Genomic DNA, 19,654 nt, shown 5'->3' on the forward strand with positions numbered 1-19,654 from the left:
CATCTTTAAGGAGAAGTCTGAACTCCTCTGCTACTCCACCCTGTGAGAAGAGATGCTCACTTCTAGAGAGCTGTTAAAGACCAGGCATGGAACAAATATCCACAAACCCATCCTGATAACCCAGGACAGCTTTCAACTTAGCTTCTACTGACACAATGCCTCATAAGCAGAAGCTACGCTGTGTTAACTTGCAGTGTTTGCAGCAGAGTTCATAAAGATTTGTGCTGAAAACTCTGAATCACAAGAGGATGGTGATTTAAATATTTCATCTACACCTATGTTCATCTTCCCTAAGCTGCTGCCTGAGCACTCAGCAGCAACCAGAATTCTGGCCATGATACCTGAAGTGTAGAAAATGTAGTCCCATAACTTGTTGTAAGTGAAGGACTTCAGGCACAGTCCTCAACAACTTTTTACTTTTTATCACCATATAAGCAGATATAATTTGATTTAATTTCATCTTTTCTGTAGATATTCTTAATGAACAATGCTCCTCTTAAGGCAACATTAAGTTGTTCAGATGGTTCCACTTGATTGAATAAATACAGAGCTGTGAGAGCACATATCCTCACTAGTTCTATTAAAATAAAGAGCTTCATAAAAATACTTAAAATTAAACACGCAAAACATGAAGTAGTATCTTGTTTAGATGTTACTGTATATACTGTGTGCAAATGGTCAGAAAAACCTAAATATGACATTCCTAGTTTTCAGTGTGTGAAAATGTTGGTTGTCAATATTCTACATTTGCTTTAATACTCTAATTTAAAAATCTGACATTAACATTGGCAACAAATACATTTAGGCTGAGTTTACAAAGCAACACAAGGTCAGTTTTACACCTAAATTTAGTACGGCACAGAAACAAACCAAACAACCACAAAAAGCTGTGTGCATAAGTGTGATGTGCAAAGAAATAATGCTTCTAGTTTCTCACCCTCATAAATGTCTACATATTTAAATAATTTTTTTTTACAGTGAAGCATAGTGACTTGTGACTTCAGAAGCAACTTACTTGAATTCCAATTAACAAAAATTCCAAAGTTCTTAATTTCAGTTTTAATATGAAGTGCTTTGCAGTAATGTTTGAGTAATTGCAAGATCAGCTCAGATCAACCTCCCCAAAAGCAAGTTCAGTTCTTCTGGTGGAAGGAATTAGTAAGATCCCATGTGCTCCATGATTTTCTGTGGCCAGCAGACATAAAGCGTAGCCAGAATATATTTCTGTAATTGAAGTTGCCAGCATAGGAAAAAATCAAGACCCAAGTCTTTGTTTTGCTATTATAGATGCACTTGATAGCTCAGACAATAATTAATAACTTTTATCAATGAATTAGATCATAATCTTTCCCAATTCCTCTATGTGTTAAGAAACCTTTGATAGCCCAAACAGTGGTGCATCTTACAAGTGAATGTTGGTAAAGCTCTTAAGGCATTTCAGGAAAGGTTAGATGACTCCATGATTTCATTTGTTTGCTTGGATACTGCAAGATGTTCCCATTTATGACTAAGCTGCAGGTGCTATTCTGTTTATTTTACTGCCTGTAAACCAAGCCCTTGAACTGAACAAAGCAAGGAAAGTACAAGGATTCAAATCAAAGAGGAAGGAACTGCAGGACTGCTTCCTGTTGAACGTGCTGCTTTCTACCTCCTACCAGAAGTGGGACTGAACATTGCACAACCACTTCTAGTAGATGAGAAAAATCTATACTTTGCTTCTTTTTATATCTACACACTTTAAAGAGATTAGCAAAGTTTTGTTATTGTAATATTTGGTGTTCTCTTAAAAAATACAATCAACTATTGAACAGAATTTAACATATTATTTACATTCAGCAAGAAACTAAGTGCTAATTAGACATTAATTCAAAATAATGTAAGCATAATTAGAGATTACGAGCAACTTCAATTTAGGGGATTTTGCAAAAATCAGAATGATTATGTCTGAGCTGACATTCAGTGACATGTGAGAAGGCCCTCAGTTAAGCAGTCCCTACTCACAACCTTAGGACAGCTAAGAAAATCTCTCTCACAAACCTTTTGCTGTGTATTGCCTTGGACCAACACAGAGGCTTCAAGGTACTAACCATGCAAACAGTAACTTGAATTAGCTCCCCTGGAAACCAGTCAACTTGTTGCTCCCAACTTCTGAAAACGAAACTTTTAATATTTAATCTGCTAATGGACAAAAGGAAAACTTATGTGGTAACAGGTTAATGTTTAATTAAAAAAATACAAAAATCAATTTGTAGCACATCTTAAGCAGCAGCTATTACTGTGCATTCTTTACCTGATTTACACCAAGTGCTTAGAGTCCATCTACAATATTCTTTCCTGTTTCTTACTTCAAATCCCACATTGATACATGGCCTCATTTTTTATACCGCAGTCACAAAAGGTCAAATTCTGAATGCAAGTATATCATTTATACTAGATTTACACCTTACAGCATCTTCCCAAGAATTAAAGCAGGGGAGTTTTTAATAGAAAAAACAAGGATGCAGATTGAAAGAATGAATTCCATGGAGTTAAACACACTTCCAGGAAGAAAAATCCCGCAACAACCACAAAATCCCAGCCCTGAGACTTCTTAACATTGGAAATTAAGCATGAAGATATACCACACACATAGTGTTATTACTAGCAGCATAATAAATAATTTGTTAAAGACAAAATTACACTCTTCATTAAACAAAAGCAAAATTTGTACTTTTTTAATCAAACACATTTCTTCTAACAAGGAACAGGGTAAGACCACAGGAAGCAATATCACTTATTGCTTCTTTACAAATACAGATCCAAGATTGTAACTGATGTAGCTTAATCTCCAGATCAACACCCATATTCTAAAATAATCAGAAAAAGTATGTTATTAGTATGGTGCCTGAAAACTCTGATGTTCTAAACAGTTTAATGCTATAATCCACAGTCCATGCCCTCAGTGCTTTAAGAACCAATTTCTCACGATCTCCAGAGCTAAAATGAACTTGAATTCCATTTTCCCTACTGAAATTAGCTAAAGACTAATAGGGCAGAAACTCTGGGTCAGGAGAGTTTATGTTGCCTAAGGCCAGTTTCAAAGAAGTCTTATCTGTTAAACTATTGTGTTCCAATATTTCATTCCATACAAAGATCCTGTTTAAAAATAAATAAGAAATAGATGGTAACATAAAATTGTTTACAGTAGATTACAAATTTCTGCACTTTGCAGCTGTCGCACATCTATTTTCTGTAGTTCTTGTCGTTTGAGCAGCACTCAAAATATTTAAAAAGATACTACAATGCTTTATTAGAAACTCTGTTGGAAAATTCTGATTATCTAATGAAAACGAGATATTCATTAAATATAATCTGGTCAGATACAAATACTGTAGCCAAGGAGTTTTTTCCTCTTGGTTTATTTTCATTGTTCTTTTTCTGGTGTCAGACAATAGTTATTTTTTCCCCAGATCACTTTAATAGTCACTTTCCTGATTTCTATTCTTGAATTCTCTATTTTTTCTGTCCTCCATGTATCACTAAATCACCTCAACTCAGCTTTACCCATCAGAAATGCTCTGTATACCATCCTTCCTTGATAACCTTCTCTTGACCATGCTCTCAGCCAGCCAGCACAAGGCTTGGCTTAGGCTTTCCAAAGTCTACCACTGTTGCCAAGAACCCCCAGGCAGATGGGAGACACTATGGAATTCTCCTCTGACACCTCCAGCCCCCAACTGGCCCTTGTATTTGAGGAAGAGTGGCACAGAGCTGTGTCCAAGGCTCTTCTGTGAGTGTGGTTTACTCTGCAGCAAAGGGAAGCAGCCCCAGTGTTTTACCCGTGCCCCGTGTCCGATGGCGGGGCTGGCTCCACATTCCCCCTGTGCTCCTGCCCACAGCGTTCCCAGGACTGCAAGGATGAACCATGGGCCACAGCAGGATCTCACCACCTCCACTGCCCCCTTCCAAGAGATTCCGCCTTCCTCTTTTACCAATTCTGCATGACAAGTTTTTAAAATGAGGCTTCTGATGCAGGACCTGGTAAAAGTCATCAAATGGTTTAACTGGCAGAACAGAGGAAGGGTGGAACGTCTGGCAGAGGAGGGAAGATCTGATTCCAGAAGAATTCATAAACTACACTCTGTTATTCATAGAAGCAAAGAAATTGGTTAGAACTGTCTGGAGATGTAGAGACAATTATTTAGGGCTTGATTCACATTGGAAGACTTACAATTCCCATAACCATAAAAATGGTTTATATTTTGTAAAAACTGACAGTATTTGCTCATTACTTTGTATTTGAGTGCTGCTGTATTGTTTGACATTAACATAAAGAAGCATTACTGTAATTAACCCATAAAAATTCAGAAATAATAAAGACTGCAAAATAAAACAGTAACTTCTCTTGAATTAAGCATTTACTAGAAACACCGTAAGTGAGCTCTATCCTCATAAACTGGGTATAAAAAACCTTCTGCAGTCCAGACACTACAAATTAAATTAGTGTTCAAAACATTAAGCAGAAAATGGTGAAGTTTCCAGTTGTTTCTATAAATTCCTAATTTACACAGGTTGCAAGTCTTTAACAAAAACCTTACAAATATACTATTTATAAAGAGTATAGCTGTACAAAGAGTACGAATTACACACTGAAAAATATTAACAAAACATTAAGGCTTTTCTTTTTGGGTAGCTCTCTTAGTTGTACTTTCAATGGAAGAATGCTTTTAAAATTTTATTTTTAAAGATGAAATCCCCCAAAAATAGAGCATCAAGTGATATAATGAAAAAACACACTTAAAAATAGTTCAGAGAGATTTATTAGTCCATTCAAAAACTCCTAAAATAACACACAAATGGTACAATTCAGGCCAACCATAATGAACAGGATTAGTTTCAGTATAGCCATCTCCGTATACTCAGCAAGCTCCATTCTCAGAATACACCAATCCTGAGACTCTCACCTGCCTGAGCACCAAGGGAAGATTATAAAAGCACAAATGCTCCTTTGCTTTCACACTTCCAGTCACTCATTTACAAGGGAATGTGCCAAGATGCCAATGCACAATGTACAAAAGAACCATAACACAGCTCGTGCAGCATTTTCTAACAGTGTGAGATTAACAGTGATCTTAGATCAGATCAGGTGTTCTCTAAGATAATGCCCAGGTACAAAGCCCTGGTTCCCAACTTACACCAAACCCCTGCCAATGTGAGCCAGACCCGCACACAGAGCTGCACCTGTGAGGGTGCAGCCACCACAGCCACACTCACACACACTGCTCTGCCTGTGCCACAGCATTACCTTCCTAAAGCTTTACAAAATGTGCTTCTAAACCATGAAAAGCTTTAAGTGTGTGTTCAACTCTGTGCAACCCATTTGGTGTCAGAAACACACGCTTAAAGCTTTACTGGATTTCAACTTTACCAGGCTATACATTTTCAATTTGAAAAATACGGGGAACAAAATTAAGCACTACAGCAATGTAGCTAAAAAGAATTTCAGTAGCTGAAACTCTATGTCTCTTCTATCTTTTTTGTGTAGGAAATATTGAGAAATTTGCCTCTACATGAGATGTAAGAACCTTTTTTGGGTATTAATTGGACTTTACCGAATACACTATTAATTTGTACTCAATGAGTTTCTCTGCTGAATTTTTATGAGCTACCTCTTTTACATTTACAGAATGACTAAGAAACTAATTTTAATGTCTCTAGAATTTGTAAACAAGTTTTCAGCAACTGTTCCCTAGCCTTCCAGCAGGCTTCCAGTATTAGACACAAAATGTGGAAATAAGAACACAACTACATGTCCTTCTCAGGTAAGCAGTAGTCCTTCTCTAGGACTACCCATGTCATAAATTCACTTAAAAGGGTAGAAAACCAGTGGTTCTCCTTTTAGTTTTGTTTTGTTAATTTGTGTTTCACTAGTTGGTGCGAAGATCAAAACCGAGTGTAACTAGAACTTCTCTCTCACTTTGTTGCTTTTGGCACCATACCCAGGTAAAAGCCCCTTTTCAAACATTTAATTAATGGCTTAAGCCAAGCACCAAATATGAAATCTTAAAATACTCTCTACTGAGTCAACAATCAAGAGATCCAGTTTATTGCACAAGTGTAAAACTGTTACATTAACATCTGGATTTAATAACAGTAATCTGAACATTTCGATAAATTCTGTAATGTGCATTTGCTTTGGAGTTTCAGGATATGGAAGATTTTTGTGCTAGACATCAATCTTTGCCACAGAAGGGAAGTTTGAAAAAGACAGTATTCTGTAACTAACACTGGGCAATTTTGCCTCTTGAATTTTAGGTGCTAAAAGGTTTAAAAACAATGCCAGAAATATTGGTTCCCTGTCCTCAGCACTGCATGGACTAACTTCATTTAAAGAAGCAAACATGAAACATTCACGCCTGTCAAGTGCAAGTAGTCTTAATTTCAGTCGTTTGTCCATTTTTTTGGACATGCAGCTAAAAACACAGCAGATTTATTCACAGTAAGAATCAAAGGTTGCAGATTTATCAAAAGAAGACACAAAGTGAACTGGTTTGCCAAGTCTAATCAAACCTGCTCCTCATGGAGCCTGCACACAACCCTAAATACACCTCGCCCTCAGGTTAGGGGAAGCTCCCCTACCTTTAAGCGTTTCTAGTTGGGATTTCTTGCCTAACACAGTTCTGGGGTTTGTTGGAATACATCAATGCTACAGATACATACCCCCGTCTGTGTATATCCAGCTCTGTACATCTTGTTCTTCCAGTCCCTGGAGCAGCTCTTAGCCATGAGAGTCGTGTGCAGTGTCTGCTTTTTCTGTAGAGGTGGAACCAATGCTCCGGTTCATCTAGGAGGCCTCAGTGGAAACTATCAAGAGGCTTTAAGTTTGATGCTCTGTCTTGGTTATCCTGAAAATCAGGCAACCTCTCCCACCCTCTTTTTCCCATGCAGAAGAGCAGGACGAGAGTTTTCACCATTTAAGGACCAGCTGAACACCAGAAGTACGCAGTACCTGAGAATTTGTTACTCAGTATAACCCAGTTTCCCTGTTTCACTAAGCTGCTTGACTTCCCTTCCTAACACCCCCTGAAACACTTCCAGCAGCCTTTAAACACCTTTGGTTACTCCCTTTGAGAGAGAATTTTCCTCATCTATAACCAGATTGATTTAACCAAACCACACGGGGTCTGGAGTCCCTCTGGAGATGCTGTGCTGGTACAAGCCTGAGTCACTGCAGAAAAACTGTTAAAAATAAACAAAATGCTCTACAGGCCAAAGTTTTAATATCAAAACTATTCACATTTGGAAAACATCTAACATCTGTGAAGGCTTGCAAGCATGACAGTCCTTTAAAAAGAGAAAATATTGTTTAATCAGCATATGAGTATTTAAGTCATAATCTTAAGAGGTGATTAAAACCCACTCATATCAAAGGCCAAAGCATAAAATCACAGTAACTTGCTCTTAAGTTTATGTAACACAAGTACTACATAGAACCAAATTTCTGTTTGTATAGGAACAGATCTCTTGGAAAACCTTCCATTTTAACAGGATTATAAAACCAGCACAACTTAAAGGGATACACTGCTCACTAAAAAAAATAGCACAGCAGCTTTATTAAAGAATTTTTTTTTAAAAAGTTAAAATTTTTTAAGATATAGCACTTACCTTGTATCTCTAGCACCCTTCTAGAATATCTGTTTCAGCACATTCCTGGTTGGTTGGAAAGTAAAAAGGAAAAACAACAATCACAAAGATGTCTCAAGGATTCTTTATTTTAAAAGTTAGATATTTTGTTCTATCTGAGAAATTAAAGCCTTAAGAATACTAGTCTAGCTTTCTCAGTTTCTACAGTTTTCAGACGTTAAAGTGTTTTATTAGGTTAAAATCCTGAGAGTAAAGTGATTTCAATAGACTATGTGCATCTTTTAACACCTTTCATATTCCTATCCAAATTCTAAGATGATATTTGTCTTTCAATTACCTCTGGCAAGAACAGCAGTACCAGAGGTGCATCATCTGCTCCTTTTAACTGCAATACACAAACCTAGCCTCAGTTCCTTCAAGTCTTCACACTTGGAAGTGCCAATTATACAACAGAAATATATTTTAGTTTTCTATAGATTCCAATACAATGGAACATTCACAAAAAAAAAGAAAACTGTTCACATCCGCATTTGCTTTTTGCTATGTCAGCAACTCAAGTGAACTTGTTCCAACACAAGCATTTCATTTATTAGAATATTAGAGTATGTTGTACATACATACATATACAGACACATATGATTAAGTCAATAGAAGCCTACTGCAACACTGTATTTAGAAAAGTTAAAAAAAAACCCAGTTATTTTTGAAGTCTGGCATTTATCAAATGCTGTTTCATCCAGTAACACTAATGGGGTTTCCAGTTTTGGCTTTGAACTAGACTTAAAATGTCCCAGACACTGCTCAGCCATACAATTTTACTTTTGATCCCAGCGATGAATCCTAACAGATTATTTTTCATTCTTTTAAAGGCTGAAGCTGATGTTATGGTTTCTGTACATATCAGTGACAGAGGTTAAAAGCTGAACATGTAAAAAAACAAAGCAAAACACAAGAGGAAGAGGTTACAAGACGGAAATGCCAAAAAGGCCCACAAAAAAATGGCCTATGATAAAATATATTTCCTCTTCCTTTCAATAATAATTTCATCAGTAATCTAAACGCTGTTTAAAAAACCCCAAACCTCAACTTAAGTATATTCCCTATCCAATACTACATTAATCCATTGTGTCATCAATTACCTAATTTCATTGCTAGGCTAACAAGTAAAATTTCCAATGTTTAAAGTATTTTATGTGCATAAACCACTAAATTTGTCTGAATATCTATGTATTAACCCTCACTATTAGAGGTGTTTTATAATACCACATTCAACAGAATCTGACAAATAGAAAAGGTAAATATTAAGGTGATTTCCACATTATTGTATGACTGCATCTAAAAACTCATTTGCATTAAGTTCAGTTTTCTACACTTCTCCAAATACTGCCAAATCCTGAAAGATGTTCTGCACTGCCAATAATGTACTAAGGATCTTCAGCTTCCAGATGTTTTTATTTGCTTAACAACTGATGTCACTACCAGACAGCAATCTTGTCAAGTTTTAAATGCAAGTTATACCACAAAGTCACATCTGCCCTAAGTAATTACACAGGAGAGAAAGCTTTAGGAAGGAACAAGATAAAATGTCACAAATTAAGAGAATAATTTTATGAAATGCCAGCTGTGTTTTAGCTGAGAACTTTAAAACCTCGATTAATTCAAAACCTGGGCATTTTTTCTCTCATAAAGGAAATGATGCAGTGTGAGGAAGAAGTGTGAACACCTTCCCATAAACAAGAACTTCAGAACATGCTGTACTCACAGAACAGTGTAAGCTTGACTTTTTTTCTTAAAAGGTGAGTGATGTTTAAGTTTTAAGTATTTTAGACATGCTGACATACCAGATTTCATGGGAGTGTTTTCAAAACATTCATAAAAACAGTTTTCCTGACATTTATTTCATAGCTAAACAAGTTACTTTAAATCCTGCAGTCTTTATTTCAGCTAATTGCCTGCGGCAGGCAGAAGTCCTGGTATCCCTCGACTGCACTGAGACTGACTAACAGCAGTTTGCTGCAACTTGCACGCAAATACAAAACCGGCATAAATGGAACAAAGGCAGAAAGGCACGGCAGGGCAGCTCTGCACCTGGCTCCCCGTGTCCCAGAGAATGTCACTGCCGCGAGTGTCAGCCCAGTGACCCGCACCCGCCATGGGGATCTGTGCACACAGGCGCTGTGGATACACACGTTAACAAAGCTGATTCTGGAATCATGGAATCCTCAGGCTTGGAAGAGACCTTTAATACCGTCCAGTCCAACCATCAAACGAGCACTGCCACTGAAACCTCTAAACCACATCACCCAGCGCCACATCCAGCCTTCTAAACGCCTTACGGATGGTGACTCCACCAACCTATTCTAATGCCTGACCACGCTAAAATGGATTAACCAAGTGCCATCTAAATCCCCGCATGTCGCAGAAAACGAGCCGAACTCGTTAATAGCCCCCGGTCTAAGGGTCGCAGCTCGAGTGACCTCCGAGGCAGCTGCACGACTGTGGCCACGGAGGGCTCGGGTCTCCCCTGAGCGGCTCCCGGGCGAGGCGCTCCCATCAGCGCCCGCAGGGTTCGGGCCGGGCCCGCAGCGCCGCCCTGCTGCCCACAGCCCCGCACCTCCCCCGGGAGCGAGTGTTCCTCACTAGCAAATAATAACACAGGACACAACCACCAGCGGCCGGGCCGCTGCGAGCCGCGTCCCAGGGCGCGGTGCGGGCACCGGCACCTCCACCTGCTCGGGGCCCAGAGCGGCCCGGTAGGGCTGCGGGCCCGCCCCTCCCGCGTCCCCGGCTGCGGCCCTGAGGGGACCCTGCTCGCCCCCGGCAGAGAGGGGGCGGCCGCCGCTCTCGGCACTCCCGCCCGCCTCAACCTCCTTCAGAAGGCTCTGCGGGCGGGGCGGCGCGCAGCCCACCCCGGGGCCGGGCGGCGACGGCTGCCGGCGGTGGCGGTCCCGCGCAGCGGCGCGGCGCGGCCCGGCCCGTTCCAGCGCGCTGCAGCGCGGCCGTCCCGTGAGGCGCGGACCCCGTGAGGCGGCGCCGGCCGCGCTCCCCGCGCCCCCCGCCCGCGCTGCCCCGCTCACCCCGGCCCGCCGCGGCCATGTTCCTCTCGCGAGCTCTGCGCCCGGGCCCGCCCTCCCCGGGCGCGCGCCCCGGCGGTTGGCCCGCGGGCGGGGGCGGGGGAGCGGCGCGCGCTGGCGCCGCGCACGTGCGGGAGGCGGGGCGGCACATCCGGGAACTCGCTCCCTCAGACAGCCAGGCTGAGGGGGCCGGGGCAGGGCTCCCTCCGGAGCGGGGTCACTGAGCCAGGAAGGGTGGAAAAGAGACCTGAGATCATCGAGTCCAACCTATGACCGAACAGCACCGTGTCAACCAGACCATGGCACTAAGGGCCACGTCCAGCCCGTCCTTAAACACCTCCAGGGACGGAGGTGTTTAAGCCCTGGGCAGTCCGCTCCAATGTCTAATCACCCTTTAAAAGAAATTCCTCCTGCGTCCAACCTAAACCTCCACTGGCGCAGTTTAAGACTGTGTATTCGGGTCCTGTAGTTGGGAGAAGAGTTTGACCCCTACCCCTACAACCTCCTTTGAGGTACTTTAAGGTCCCCTCTGAGCCTGCTGTTCTCCCGGCTGAGCCCCCTCATCTGCTCCTCATAGCAGTTGTGCTTCAGACCCTTCCCAAGCTTTGTTGCCTTTCTCTGGACACACTCCAGCACCTCAATGTCCTCCCTGAACTGAGGGGTGCAGAACTGGACTCAGCAGTCGAGCTGTGCCTTCACCAGTGCAAGTACAGGACAGTCATTACCCCTGTCCTTGCTGGTATTTTGGAAAGTTCTCTGGGGTCCCTCCCCAGGCCCAGGCAATTGGCCCCGTCCCTCAGAGCGGTGCCTCGGGGCCCCGCCGCTCCCTGGGGCACCGGGCGTGGCGGGAGGGCCGGAGCGGGGCCGAGGCGGGTGAGCAGCGCTCGGCCCCTCAGCGCTCTCCGCGGGGTGCTGCACTCACACGGGTTTGGAATTCGAAGCCAATGGATTGGGTATGGTTTCAAACGTTGGCTGTGCAAACATTCACAAACAAGATGGGACTCATACCTCGTGTATTTCACCTTCAGGCGTAGCTGTCAGTGTCTGAGGTGACTGAACTTGATTCAACATCAAACCAATCACGAGGGAAAAAATATTCTTCAAAGAAGTTTTGGAAAGCTGATGATTTACACTTGAGAATGTGCAATCGAGAACACAGGCACTTATTCAGTGATCAGAATATGATCATGCATGCACTCAGTAATTTATTGCACATATTGTGCAACACTGCTCACAGCAAATATCTAATAAATTGACTTTTACTAATACTGAGCCAGTCCTGTTCTGTAAGCACAGACTGCATCAGGCCCAGTATTATGCAACTCTTCTTTTGGGTTGTATTTTTTTTTTTTTTTTTAGCTCACAGTTTAAGGACTAAGCTGCCACTTGGTGCAATGGTCTAATAGAGCTTTTTTATTATTTGCAATTTGCTGATGTTCAGGATCTTGCTAAGAGACTGCATCAAGCTTATGCTACATGCTGACCAAGCAAAACACGATTCCCTGCTCCAAAAGAATTTTTCAGTGCACTTGTTTGGCAGTGATACCACAGGCACAAAAAAAGAGCCAGTTTTTAATTCCTTACAATTTTAAGACAACATCCCAATACACTTCACTACAAATTAATGCTTTGACATTTAAAGAATTATTTGTTCAAATTGTTTTATATAGATTGGAAGGTTGTTTTTTTCTTAAGGTTTGTAAAACAGAGTAAATTTCTCTTATATTTTGCTAGATTACAGTTAGCTAATCAGATTTTATCCAATTCCAGAAGAAAACTAAAAACAACAATGTACAAGAGCATTGTGCAAGAGGTGTAAATCTCTTTCATGTTACAATGCAGCCTAGATAATTCTAGTTGTTCCAATGGCTGCATTAGTGGGCTTTGCCCAGTCATTGGTTAGAAGGGTATAGACATGGTTCATATTGCAGAACTCGTGGAGTATTCCTTGCTAAAGAATACTCTAGAACTTGAAAAGCCTGGAAAAAAGATGTCTGAGACAAAGGTGTGTTAAAGGGTTTGACATTAAACACAGATGGTGCTCATTTCTTGAAGGCATTTGTGCTTTATGAAACCACGTGGTGATAGGAGTCGATGAAAAAGACACATTTAAAGCAGCAAATAGCCTCTTTAAAACAGTTTCTTCCATAAAATCCCTCTATGGAAACTGTCCAGCTCCACACAATTGTTCTTGACTTTTGAGCACCACCTTTCCTGTCTTGGGCATGGACATGTACAACACTTCCTTCTTCTTACAGAATAGTTCAACAAGAGCTCCTGGCATGTGCCTCCAAGAATGACAACGGATTCTACATTCCCTTTTTTTTTATAACAGGATAAGGATAAGAAGCAGTGGTACAGTGGCTAAAGCTGTCAGAGCAATGCAATGATCTGCAGTGAAACGATGGACCCAACTCTCCCTCTCTCACTTTCAAACCAGTGTTCTGCTGTTAAAAAGTGCTGAACATGAAAAGAAGATAAATGACACAATATCAGCATTTTATTATTCCAATTAATGCACAAATAAAAATATTTGTTGTGATTTATAGTGAATATGTATTTAATCATGCAATTGTAAGATGTATATTTTAGGGAAGGGTTGTTTAATAAAACAATACAAACATCTTTTAGGAATTATTCAGAAATTACCTATGCTTTTCAGTTCTAGTATAGGTTTTATATAAAGAATTTGATTATTCTGGAGATGCAAGCACTGTTTTGATTTGTTAATAAAGACAGTTCATTATTTAAAACATACAATAATATATTCTGTAGTAGTGTCAACTACATATTCAACGAGGGTATTAAATTTCTAGATAAAATTCATTGAGTAAAGACGACAATTTTGCCACCTAACTTGCAGGATTACAGAATAGTGCAGTTGGTTTACCATTGAGCAAACTACTTTGAAACTAGGGCAAGAACTACTGCAGCTTTTCCTAGAGTCATATAATTTGTAATTATTATGTTTCAATATGTTCTTTAAAGGCCTGAGATCAAAAGATTGACAAAACATGTTATGCGAGGAAGAAATAACTACTTTCTCCACAGAGCTTTCTCCAGAGGGGTGTAAGTTAAGGGGAAGGGGATAAGTTGTTGATACAGAGTTACTTGGATTTGTACAAGCTTTAAACACTCTAGTTACAAAATGGCAGTGTGGTTAACAAGGGGTGGTTCTCTCACAGAGGAACAACTCCTTGAGTTCAGCAGAAATCAAAGGAGCGGAACGTCTTTGTGAGGTATCCTGTTGTGGCTGCTCTTCAAGGGAACATGCAGGACTAGACGGACCTTTAGTGTAAACCACAGAACCAGTTCTTATTTGACAAGAAAATTGAAAGAGGAAAAGACAGCATTTACCAGCATTATAGCTAAGGAAAAAAAAAAAAAAAGAGATAAAACCTCTTACCAGATTACAGGTTAAATTAGCAGGTTAAATAAGCAATATAAATCATTATGGTATCCTACATGCAACAAAAATCTTTTTCAATAAGCAATACTTGTTGCCAATGTTGCCAAAACAGTGATGGCATAATTAGTGGCAGAACAGTGCAACTGTTTCAAGTTTGGGGTGTATAACTATGGGTGGGGCCAGGTAGAGTTATATCTTGAAATATAGTTATAATGCAAGCTTGGCAAAAGAACAGCGTAAAATGGAAAAATAGCAAAATGTGAGGAGACTGCTGTTCATTTTGTAAGGCAAAGCTTGTGATTTAAGAGTGCTGCTTAGCAACAGATGGGAAAAATCTGAAGGTGATCACATCATCTTGCAGTCCCTGAAAATTAATTATACATATTCATTCTACCTTTTAAGTTCCATCCTTTTCATTCCTCTGTTCTGCTTGTTCCTTGGGATGAGGACTGTGAGATGGCTCAGCCACGTAACCCAGTTTTGTCATCCCCGGTTCTCATGCAGACGCAGCAGTGATGCAGCTGCAGAGCTCTGGCTCAGGGCTCTCCAGTTCTGTCCCACTGTGCTGTCCACAACGCCTCTTGGTCCCCAGGGCAGAGGGCCCCGAGGTGTCTGGGGAGGAAGGAAGGACGAGCACCACATGAGGAGTGTCTGGGAATGGCTGTGTCACTAAGCACACACATCTGTCTCTATGAGTGCCACTCACCACCAACCCTTGGTGCAACTCCTCCTCTGCAGCTCCTCACACCTTTTCTCCAACAGTTTGACTTCATATGTATTTTTCATACTTTAAAGAGCACAGGGTGGCTTTTCTCTTTTAAATTGGATTTCCTTAAGAAATTTCCCAGATTGAAAAATTTAATTTATGGTATTGCTAATGAAATTGGCAGATTGTGGCATTTGCAAAGCTGTGAAGTAGCCATTTGACTCATGTGCCACTGCCATCAGTCAGCATTCACAGGGTAGAAGTATAAACATAATATTATAATTGACAAGTAGTATTTGATTTATTTATCTGCAGACGCCTTCCCTGTGAACTAAGGCTTATGTTGACCAAGTCATTAATCAGCTTGGTAGGGGTAAAGTATAAACCTCTCAAACCCAACTGAAAGATTCATTTACGTAAATAGTTAAAGAAGCAGTGATTTGCATTCATATTTAACCAGTATATGCCACCAGAGATGTATTTACTTTTCCCTGGGGGAACTTCAACTTCTCAAATGCAGTTTTTACACAATGTAGCATAGGTTATTACCTAGAACAGTTACATTTTTTTGTTTGTTTTTTTAATTTAGCTGAAAAACAAGGCACTTTCAAGGAAGGGTACTGGCTTACTCTACAGAGAGTGCTGAGAAAACTGCAGGGTGAATTATTCAAGATATTGATTGGGGATAAGACAGCAGACTATAAGAAGTTGTAAAAATTGTCACCATATATTGATTATGTTTATCACTTAATAAAACAGCATTTGAAGACTTGATCATATGCCTAGATCCTGTAGTTGGCATCTGCACAGAGCTGAGGAAAAAACTACCATCATATAGCTGCTAATTTGAGCTTCCAAATTGAAGGTTTCAATGTTCAGTTAAGATGCAATTAGTTGAAAATGAGGCATTATGTACCAAAATCCCTGTGTCAGCCTTAAAACTTAAGCTTACGATGAAGTAAGGCATTCCAAAATTGAACTTACGGCTGCATTCTCTCTTCCTCTCTATGCCAAACATGTGTTCATAATCCTTTCTACTTATTATTTCTTAACACAAAATAGCAAATTAGGTCCATATGAGACTTAGATAAATAAAACCAGATCATAACTGATTTGGCCCTCAGCCTATTTTGATATCTGCCAGTTTAAGCAGTGTGACCCTAAAAATAAGGGTCAAGCTAATTACAGTTGCTCAGAAATCCAGATTTTCCAGGTCTGAACTAGGTTCTGCCTGCCAGCTTGAATTTCTTGGTATTCTTGAGTATTTAAACCCCACTCTTAGAAAAAGGATTTGAACTGAAAAATTCTAGCAACAAACACTAACTTCTTGGTTCTTGACTCCACGCTACCACTTAATCCCCAGCTTTCCTGTCTTGGCTAGTTAGACACAGCCCAGAAGGGAAGATTCAACTGGCTTCTAGACATGTTCTTGGTGAGCTCGTGCCATGGGATAGGTTCTTGATTTGGTCCCAAAGCTGTACTGGAGGTGGCAGAATGTTTTTCATGTGACAGGATGAATCGGTGCATCAGTGCTCGGAATCAAGAGAAACTGCAGTGTAAGCTGCTCAGAGTATCAATCCACTCCTACTGAAATAAGTATTTCATCTGAAACTGGTAATAAACAACAGCATATGAGAGCTGAAAAAGCATATGGAAATATATGAAAGATAATATTTTAAGGTTTAAACTGACCTGTGAGTCAGTGGTGAGTTTGAGTTTCACACTTCATCATGGACTTGCTTTATCAGCTTGGGCATAACCCTTTACCTTTAGCTAGCTGGGTTTTTCTGGCTCCCTACTTGTGAGCTAAAATGAATGCAACACCGAGTGCATGACAGAATTAAGTTTGTTATTTTATAACCTAGCAAAGAGACACAGCACTCTTCTCACAGGGTGTGGCTGGGATTTGACTAAAACTTGTATTCTTTCAACCACAGTAAGACACATGAGATCCACTTATGTCCATAGTCATTAAAAAGGACAATTGCTGTATTAATATTATTAATTATCAAGTCCATGAGCAATTCTATTCTGTTACTGGACAGTCATTTCACTGCACTCTGAACTTTGCATGTTACTTTGTATCTCATCTCTCTTCCTGTGCACTCACCCAGACACAAGAGACCTGTGGACACTGCTGGTACATTAGAACAAAACAAAATACGTGAAGAGGTTGGTTTTTTAAAAATTATTATCAAATCTTTATAACCTATTACAGCTAAAAAGTTAGTGAAAATTTTGAAAAAGGAATTACTGTATCTGTTTAAATCTTCTTAAATTCTTCTTTTCTATGATAAAATGTGTAGTTAAGTTCCTTGTTTTAACTGTTATCAAGGAAGGTAAAGAAGGTCTACAATAAATTGGAAAAACTGGTGTTAGTATTTTAGTATTACTTAAGTGACCCTTTTTTTTTTTTTAATGGAAGAAACTTAATCTCCAATCTAGTTAGGATCCTTGATCCAGTTTTAGAATTTGAACTTTTAACTATTTTTATATTCAGTAAACAAACATTTCAAAACCTCACCCATGTAGAGTGCTTCATGCTTGAAATATTGCACTGTTCCTACAATTGCATTTAGATAAAGCTGTTCACTGTCAGATAATGAAACCATAAAAAACACCAAAATCCAGAAAACCCAGAAAAAGGAGAGGAGAGAGTTCTAACTTGCAGAAAAAAACCCCGAGCTGGCTGTTCTGGGAATGATCTTCAGAATTAGCTCATTATTTATTCTTGGTGCACTCCACCAATTAAACAAACAGTTTTAAATATAGCAGCAGGGATGGGCTTAGCTGGCGTTTTCAGGGTCACTGCAGATTTGCAGGCTCGTTCACCCCCCTGCAGGAACTCTGTGTGTGAGTGCAGGTGTTGGTGTGGGACAGCACAGGCTGGAGCTGGAGCGGCCCAAGGAAAGGCAGACATTCCTGGTGGACACCAGTGAAATTCCTCTGTTTGCGTAATAACACAAGAGTTATTTAGCCACTAGAAATACGTCAGTGATCCCTAAGGAGTTGGTGGGGCTGACCAGAAAAAAACCCAAATCTCTACATTTTAATACCAATAGCACTTTGTGTAAAAGAACTCAGATAACTTAGTATGTGATTCCGACCTTCTGTCAAATAAATATTAAAGCGAACAAGAAAAACTTGATTATGCCTTCTGTCAGTGAGTGGTGTGCAGTATAATGCAAATATTTAAGAAAACAGTAACTTACTATAACAGTTATATGAACTGTAGTACAGCAGATTTATTGCTGCAGCTCAAGGCTTGGCTGAGACATCTTCATTATCTGAATGACTGTGTACAGACAGTACCTCATGCACCAAGGTGTGCACAGGACATGCCTTGAAGATCTGAAGTATTTTTTCATATGTAGTATGGGCAGGACCTCTCTTGAAGGATCTCTAGATTTTGCAGCTGTGCTATTGCTGCAGGTGATCTGAACATTTACACCCTGGCCAGCTTTTGTTAGGAGGGTCTGCTGTCCTTGCCACCACATTGCAAGTGTTGGAAAGCCACTGTGTAAGCTGTAGAGAAAGTGGATTGATAGATTTCTAAACGCATCTGTAACAAATGAAACAAGAGCACTACAGAGACTTCAAAAGTTAGAATCGTGTGATAGTTTAACACAAATATATGTTGATTTTAAAGACTGTAGTTCTTCCCAACACTTAACATTCGGAGATTTAAGATGATGCAGAAACAAAGTATATTTTAACAATGAGAAGAGATAGAGAGGGGGATTTCAATAAAGAAAAATTAGACAAAAGTAGAGGACATGCAGTTAATATTTTTGCTGTTGCAGATCTCCCACATCCTAATGTAAATGCTTAAGCATGTAATGAGAGTTTTTGCAGGATCTGAGAACTTGCCAGTTGTAGTACTGCAATATGTAAAAATGGTCGTGGGATATATAAATGCCACAAGAAAATTTGCAACTTCTGCTATCTATGCAAAAGATTCCAAGAATTTTGTGACACATAAAATATATTTTGAAATTTTGCCAGGGTGGGAAAAATTTATAAAATCAACTGATTATGATTTTATTGTGTCTTTGGACTGCTTTAAAAAAGAAATCGAAGACAAAACCAACAATTAAATGTTGCAAGAACTTCCAACCTGCTGCTCCCTTTTCTCTGAGTGTCAGCTTTCCAAGTGTGACATGCCTCAAGTCTGGGACCAAAATGAAAACAAAGTACAATCCTTTTTTGATGTAAGCCCTTAGATAGTAAGTACTGGACAAGGCTCCAGTGCAGCCAGTCTTGCAAAGAATTCAGTGTTGTTTGTGCTCAACAGACATCACAAATTGCCACAATACTTAGGCAGCATTCTTGAAGGGAAACAAAAGGAAAAGAATACATACAGTCATGGTTAGGATAGGGGATGTGAAAAAGAAATAAATCAGAAAATTCCAGAGGAAAAATAGAAGAAAGATGAGTTGAATAGAGAATCCAAGAATAATGTAAATTCACAAGAATTTACATTTTCACAAGAAAAAAGTGATGAAGAAACTGTAAAATGTTACTTAATTCAGTGTTAAATGATGCTATGACAGACACACACCCCTCCACATCCAGGACACACAGATCTGCACTGCAGCTGCACAGCTGGGACACTGCTGGGATATTCCATTCCCCAAGAGGATGTTCAGAGGAGGGATAATGCACACGTCCCACTGTGCATCCTCAGGGGACTGCAGGACTCTGTGCAAAGCGCCCAAATTAGAACCATGCTGCCTATTTTTAGGGGGCTGAAATGCAGCCTTGTCAAGTTTAGGCTTCATGTGCCAATTTCGCTGGGAATACTCTTGGGCTTTGAATCCCTTGGAAGATGGTTTTGTACGT

The 19,654-nt window shown here is 40.1% G+C and overlaps 1 protein-coding gene across 2 annotated transcripts in view; it reads right to left on the minus strand.

Moving 5' to 3' along the window:
- MRTFB (myocardin related transcription factor B) overlaps positions 1-11,616 on the minus strand; it is a 69,297-nt gene extending 57,681 nt beyond the window's left edge. The window contains exons 1-2 of one of the 2 annotated variants that reach the window (XM_063414836.1): positions 10,701-11,616; positions 7,645-7,689 (exon numbers count right to left, since the gene is read on the minus strand). The gene's annotated coding sequence lies outside the window, so the exon portion shown is untranslated. The remainder of the gene's footprint in view (positions 1-7,644; positions 7,690-10,700) is intronic. The other variant, XM_063414834.1, reaches the window with a different exon arrangement.
- Positions 11,617-19,654: the final 8,038 nt, after the last annotated feature.

The sequence above is a fragment of the Prinia subflava genome, chromosome 17, assembly GCF_021018805.1.
Source record: "Prinia subflava isolate CZ2003 ecotype Zambia chromosome 17, Cam_Psub_1.2, whole genome shotgun sequence".
Lineage (NCBI taxonomy): Eukaryota > Metazoa > Chordata > Aves > Passeriformes > Cisticolidae > Prinia > Prinia subflava.